The following is a 6,961-nucleotide window of genomic DNA, read 5'->3' as shown; positions in this document are numbered from 1 at the left end:
TAAAATAGCTTTCTTGTAAGCTCCACTTATAGCATTTATATCTAACTTAAGAGTTCCATATCTAGTGCATTTTTTAGTTTATCCATTATTGAAATCATGTTGTCTATAAAGAAATCTATATATAAAGTACTTCTTAAAAAGTTTTTTTAATATGTTCTGCATTTAAGCAGTTACTATAAACAATTCACAAATCAGGAATATTTTTGTACTTTCTAAATCAGGGAGCTGTTTATAGATAAACATAATAAATGTATTATAACCCTTGTAGGCAGTTATGTAGGTGGAATCTAACAAATGTAACTGTAAAAATTAGTTTTAATCTTACACTTTATCTTATTCTTAAGTAGTCCAGGGGAAATGTTATTGAAGCAGGTCCAGAAAATTCAAAATGAAATAAAATGATAAAGTAAAATTGACTATGAATTTACAAACAAATAACCAATTAAAAAATTACAAAATGGAAGATCAAATTTTTGCTGCTTACTTTCCTTTCTTGCACACTCCACCAGCCCCAGAGGTAACCTCTTTTATTAGTTTTTATGTACTTTTCTAGAACTTCTTTATGGAACTAAAAGCACCAACTAATATAAATTTCTATTTAACTCTTTTTTATCCTAAAGGGAAATATTATATTTATGTTCTACACATTGCCTTTCTGCACTGACAATATAGCTTAGAGATCTTTCCTTGTGAATATGTAGCCTCTTCTCTCCCTTTCCTTCCCCTTCCCCAGTTATAAAGTGTTCTGTTTCATAGATCTTTATTTAACTAGTACCTTACAGAGGGACATTTTCATTATTTACAGATTTTTGCAATTACATACAGTGCTGTAATGGATAATCTTATCAATAAGTCTCTTTGAGTGTGGGCAAATAAACCTATAAGATAAATTCCCAAAGAAAAGACTTGTAGACAGAAAACAAATGTGCCAAGTATAGTTCTGAACACACTTGATAAATTATCCTCATAGGGTTGTATAGTTTTAGGCACCCATGAATCAAGTGTAAGAATTCCTGTTGCCTCATATTCTCTTTAATGCCTGTTCACTCATTTCTTAAATATTTTAAGCATCTACTATGCCTTTTATGTAGTTTTAACATGGTCTAGAAACATATTGGTTAGGAGTTAAAATTTCTCTCATTCTAAGTAGAAAAGATGCTATCCTAATTTTAAAAAGGGAGAAACTATAAGTGGAAAGTATTAATCATAATTTTCAGTAAAAAACTAGAAATATATCACATTCTTTCCGATTTCTACTTTTGAGTCTGTATCTACAATGACCATTATAATTTCACTGATTGGTCTACTCAGGCAACACAAAAATTTCTTTTTACCACTCCGCTATACTAAATTGTCAGTCAGATGTTTTGTTGTTATGTGGGGACATCACTACGTTTATTGAAGCCATAGGCCCTTTGAATTCTGTTAAGGAGAGGATCTACATTAGAACAGAGAACAATATTCTTTAAGATAACACTTATGAGTTGCCTGTAACTTGATTTCAATGTTCAAATAGTTAAATAAAATTTCTCTTTTTAATCACTGCAAAATTGTGACTTTGTGATAGCTCACAGTAGAATATTCAATTAAATGCAATTCGGTACATCAAATGTTTGTAAATGATACTGAGTACAGGTGAGACCATGGGTTTGAATGCAGTTTTGGGAAAGTTCTTGGTCTGCTCTCTCCAATTTCATAGCCATTATTCACAGTGCTGTTGAGCACTTTAAAATGTGACTAGTTTGAATTGAGATTGTATAAGATACACACCAGATTTCAAATATTTAATTGAAAATAGAGAATGTAAACTATCTCATTATTAATTACATTATTGGTTATATGTTGAAAGGGTAAGTTTTGATATATTGGGTTAAATAAAATATATTACTAAAATTAATTTCACCCGCTTTTTAAAAATGACTTTAAAACACATGGATACTGCTTTTCGGGGAAGAGTTTTCAGTCTGCTCTTGCTTTGTTTGCATTCACTCAAGATTCCAAATAACTCGATTTGGAGAGATAAGAGGAGCTTTATATATCTTGTCGGCAGTTGTCAATGCTTTTGCATCCTTTTTTTGGCAGAGAGAGTTGGTAAAGTGAGAACACTTTTTCGAAGATACATGTAACTGCCCTAATTAATCAAAGGGTAACAGTAGAAATGTAAGTTCAGGCATGGCTCCAGACCCCTAACAGCTGGAAGTGATGGAATGGTCCATTGGCCAAGTGGTCCGTTGGAATTTATAATTGCAGAAGGCACTGATTGTGGGCAGCTCTATTAGACAGTATAGTCCTTGAACCGGGGAGACCCAAAGATCCTATGACATGAAAGTGTCATAATGAAACTAAGATGTCGCTTTGCCTTTTTCACTATTATCAAGTAAACTGGGCTTTCTAAATACATAACAGAAAGCAGAAGCCCATTAGAAGCTAGATATCTTTTTTAAAGATGTCAATTTCTGATGTATTTATGAATTATAATAAAAAGCTGTATACATCAAAAAAATAAAAATAAAACACGTGGCTACTAGAAAATTTAAGATGTTATATGTGACTTGCAGTCATGGCTCACCTTAAGAAATATAAGACAACATTATTCTAGATCTTTGTCACTTCATCTTAAAAAAGAGAGTAGTAGATACTTTGTATTTATAAGAGGATTTGAACATTATTAAAGTTGTACTGGGTAAGTAGTAACTATTAATTTGGGGGGACAGGTTTATCGAGGTAATTTTAAATATATTAAAATTCATTCTTTTTAGTGTAGAGTTCTACAAATTTTGAATGATCCATGCAGTCATGTAACCATTACCACCACAGTCAATATATACAACAGTTCTATCACAACATATTACCTGTGAATAATTGTAATCAATCTCTTTCCTCAGTTCCAGATACTTTAGTGATGCTATCTCGCACACGAAGGAAATTTTCTACTATTCGCTGTTTGCTAAGAGGTTTTATCATGAATGGATGTTAAATTTTGTCAAATGTATTTTCTACACCTTTTGAGATTGTTATATGGTTTTCTGCTTTAATCTGTTGGTATGGTAAATTACATCTATTGATTTTAGAAGTGGAACTGGCCTTACATTTCCTTATGATATGTTATCACTTTTATATTCTTGGATTTAATTTGCTAACATTTTTCAAATTTGAGGGAATGAGATTGTAAAGGATAGAGGTAAGCATCAGGCTCTGATGGATCTTATAAGTCATGTTTAGGAACAAATTGAATATCACTTAAATGTTAGCCATTTTCTCCCACAATTTAAATTCCTACCTTAGAGTATTTCTTGAGTTCTTTCATCTGACTAGGTGTAGAGAAGAATGTAGTACTGACTCAGCTGACATGACTTAAATTAGATAAAGACTACATTTTAGTGGTAAATTATTTTGCTTCAGGAGAGTTTTTCCATCTCAGAGTAAAATCTTCAGTGAAAGCTCCTTATGTGAATTTACAGCTTTCTGACAAATTATAGGTTTGTTTGTTTTTTTTTCACTGAAATGTACTTATTTTATTTTTGTCTTTGGGTTAGAATAATTTATTAAGAATTATTAATTTATATGCTTCTATGACACAATGAAGTTCCTATTCAATTGTAAGGGTGCATCACAAATAATTTGTTACAAATATAAACTATTACATTTTGTGAACGTTTTAATTTTTTTAAAAACAAATTAACTCAGTTAAAAATTTTCCTTATTTATAATCATTACAATTCCCCTTTATAAGTGGGAGAGGAAGGAGAGTTATTTTTAGCATCATGCCGTTGTGTATGGAGGTGTTTTATGCATGTAAATAACATCTGTTGGGTATACCAAGGTGGATCATCAAGAAATGTGAAGTGTGGTGGTCTTGGGAGGCCCTTATAACTTAGCTATGAATTAAATGACTAGTTGTTACAGAATGCTAAGTTCTTAACCCTAGCCAACCGTCTTACATCAAAGGTACCAGGAAAGAAAATAGAGTTGCTCAACACAAATATATGACCATTGTCTTCTGTAGGGAAAACAGAGCAAGGGCACATCTCTTCAATGGTGGGCCAGTTGTACCTCTTTCGAAACATCAGAAAGACATGTAGACAAAGAATTAGAATTCCTTATTAGAAAGAACTTGTTCTAAATTGATTTCTACATCCACATATTTTCAGGACATAAAACTCATAGCTCAATATTTTTCTGAATGAGATTGAGGATGTTTATTGACCACCAGCATAATTGTCTAAATGCTAATCTCTCTCTTTTTCTTTTTTGCTTTTTCAGCAGCACATCAGAGATTTTACAGATCTGCATTATTATTAGAGTTGCATGATTCTCCTCCCTCTCATTAAGATTATGCACTGTTTATAAAATATGTGTGTTAGAAGATGAATTAGCCTTTGTATATCTACCTTTTAAAAAATAGACATGCTCAGATGGAGACTTTTCATGAAATAAAAGCTTCTTTAGATTACGTACTTCAAAGAATTATTGTACTAAGCTCCTCTGGAAGGAAATGTTGGCTATGGTCCCTGACCTTTGTACTAGGAATGCAACAAATTCTAATTTTTGGTTTGCTGATTCAGGGTTAAGGAAAATCTTCCATGGTCCCTTCTTATCGCCGACCCCTTTGAATTTGGAAAAAAGGAGAAATTGTACTTTAATGGAATTCTATAAAGTGAAACAAGGAGTGGACATGGAGAGGGAGTCTTCTTTCACACAATACATTTTCATTTAGTTCTAGGGCTTATGAAGGAGCCATTAGAATCAAGGCAGCATGATCTGATGCATTCATTCTCTTATATACTAGAATTGCCATTTAAAAACATTAAAAGTGAAAAAAAAATCAATAATTGACAGTCTAACAGGACTAGTTGACTCAGCAACTAAGTCACCAATTAGCCTCATTTCTGGAAGAACTCCAGCATTCAATAATTAGATTTTTTTTTTCCTAGGAGTTGAATTGGTAAAAGCAGGTCAGTCCCCTTGGACTTTGTTTCCTCTTCTATCAGGGGAGTCTTGGTCAGACAGCACAGTTGGCCTCCTCACACATACTTTAAAGCCCACGAGATCTGGAAGAATTTGCCAGTACTGTTTGGTTAGTGCTTATTCATTTTGGGATAAAAAGACTTGGCCAGTCAGTCTTTGCATATGGCAACTTTTTTTTTTTTTTTTTTTTGGTATTTTATAACACTTTTATCAAGAGTAAACCCATATCAATATTCCTAAACTGTTAACAGTAAAGAACTGAAGTATCAAAGGAAGCACATTAAGAATCATATGTAACAGACAAAACCCCTTAAATTTTCTTATTGCCTTTACACAATATATTTAAGCAAAACTGAATTCTTTATTAAGCAAACATTTTTGCATATGTTACGTTCTCTTTATCTTTTTGTGCCTTATCTTTTATTTGACTTTCAGCAATTCTGCCCGGATAGCTTTATATTTTAGTGCTATCTCCGAGCTGTTTTAAGAGCAGTCAATGCTTGATCATATTTTTTTAATCCTTGCCATCCTTGAGCTCTAAAGTACAGTGTTCAGGTATTTGACGGATCTGTTTCAAGAGCCTCCAAACAACTGTCAATTGTTCCCGGCTAATTTGACATCTTTGGTTGACAAACACCAGTATTCATCATGCAGCTTAAAGCTATAGGTTGCAGCTTTAATCTTTCTGCTTTCTCAATAGCAGCTTTTGAAACTTTCACATATCTTAAAAATTTATATATTTTTTAATGTCCATCTCCCAGTTCTGAGACTTAAAAAAAGTATTTATAATGTTTTTTATTTAAGTTATTAATAATGTTTTATCTACATTTTTAAAATCTATATCTGCTTCTGAGAACTCTCCATGATTGTCACCAGAGCCAGCTTTTGGGAATATTTCCCAATTATCCCCTTCCTTCAATTTTCTGCATTCTGCAATAACTCACACTTTGGCAGGTTTTTTACCTTTCACTTCTACATTTTCCAGAATTCCTGCCATACCCATTCCTTTAATTATTATTTTTTCCCCTTTCCTTTAATTATTTGGCCAAATACCTATGTTTCCCACCTAAGCATGCAGTTAGAATTGTAATAAAGAACTGAGAACCATTTGTATTACAGCCTGCATTTGCCATGCTCCATAAACCCTCCTGCTCATGCTTATAATAGAAACTTTCATCTTCAAATTTTTCACCATAAATACTTTCTCCACTTGTCCCATTCTGATTTGAGAAGCCTTTACCCTGAATCATAAGTATTTTAATAATTTGACAAAACAGACATTCTTTGAAATGGAGAGGTTTCCCAGTGTTGGGTCCAATGCTTTTTCCTGTACACAATGCACAAACATTTTCTGCAGTTCGTGTTCAATTCTAAGATAATTTGACCAACTTGCTTGCCTCTGATGTCCAAGTCAAAGAAGACTCAGTGGTTCCTGGGGTTGGAGGGCTTAGCTTGAGGGGAGACATGTGACATTTTGACTTGCAGATGTGTTTGGAAGTGGGTCTGGCAACATTCTTAAACAAATGTTTTGTATCTGAACAAGGAGAGTCTTTGGTAAAACCATAGAGTAGGCTTTTATCTTCAGTGACCGTCTACCTTCCTCTCTATGCAACCTGAGCAAATTTTGCTCATTCTCACTCTGGCTAAACAGTGTCTTCTGGCTTTCTGAGATACTTAGCTTGAAAGCTTTGGCTTCCTTGTTATAGGATGCTTTAGCCCTCCTCTGCAGTGCCTCAGGCTCTATGCCTTTCCCATCTCTTTCAGTTTACCTCCAAACTTTATCTGACTTAGTTCCAATCCCTAAGTGCTCTAATTTTCAGGCAAGAATGGGTGGCCACTACACATCAGATATTCTATAAGTCCTGTTAATACATTAGATTGCTTACATTTTTTATCTCTCTTGGCTAATACAATGTCAGTCTAGATAAAAAGGTAGAAAATTAAAACATTTCAACAGACGAGTAGGAAGAGCCTTTACAGGCCTTGTATTTCA

General features: G+C 33.3%; 1 pseudogene; it reads right to left on the bottom strand.

The window, feature by feature from the left end:
• Positions 1–5,332: 5,332 nt before the first annotated feature.
• The window catches only part of LOC105293057, a 2,181-nt pseudogene continuing 552 nt past the window's right edge, over positions 5,333–6,961 (bottom strand).

Source organism: Pteropus vampyrus, unplaced genomic scaffold (genome assembly GCF_000151845.1).
Source record: "Pteropus vampyrus isolate Shadow unplaced genomic scaffold, Pvam_2.0 Scaffold67, whole genome shotgun sequence".
Classification (NCBI taxonomy): Eukaryota; Metazoa; Chordata; class Mammalia; order Chiroptera; family Pteropodidae; genus Pteropus; species Pteropus vampyrus.
This window is presented reverse-complemented; position numbering and strand designations above follow the sequence as displayed.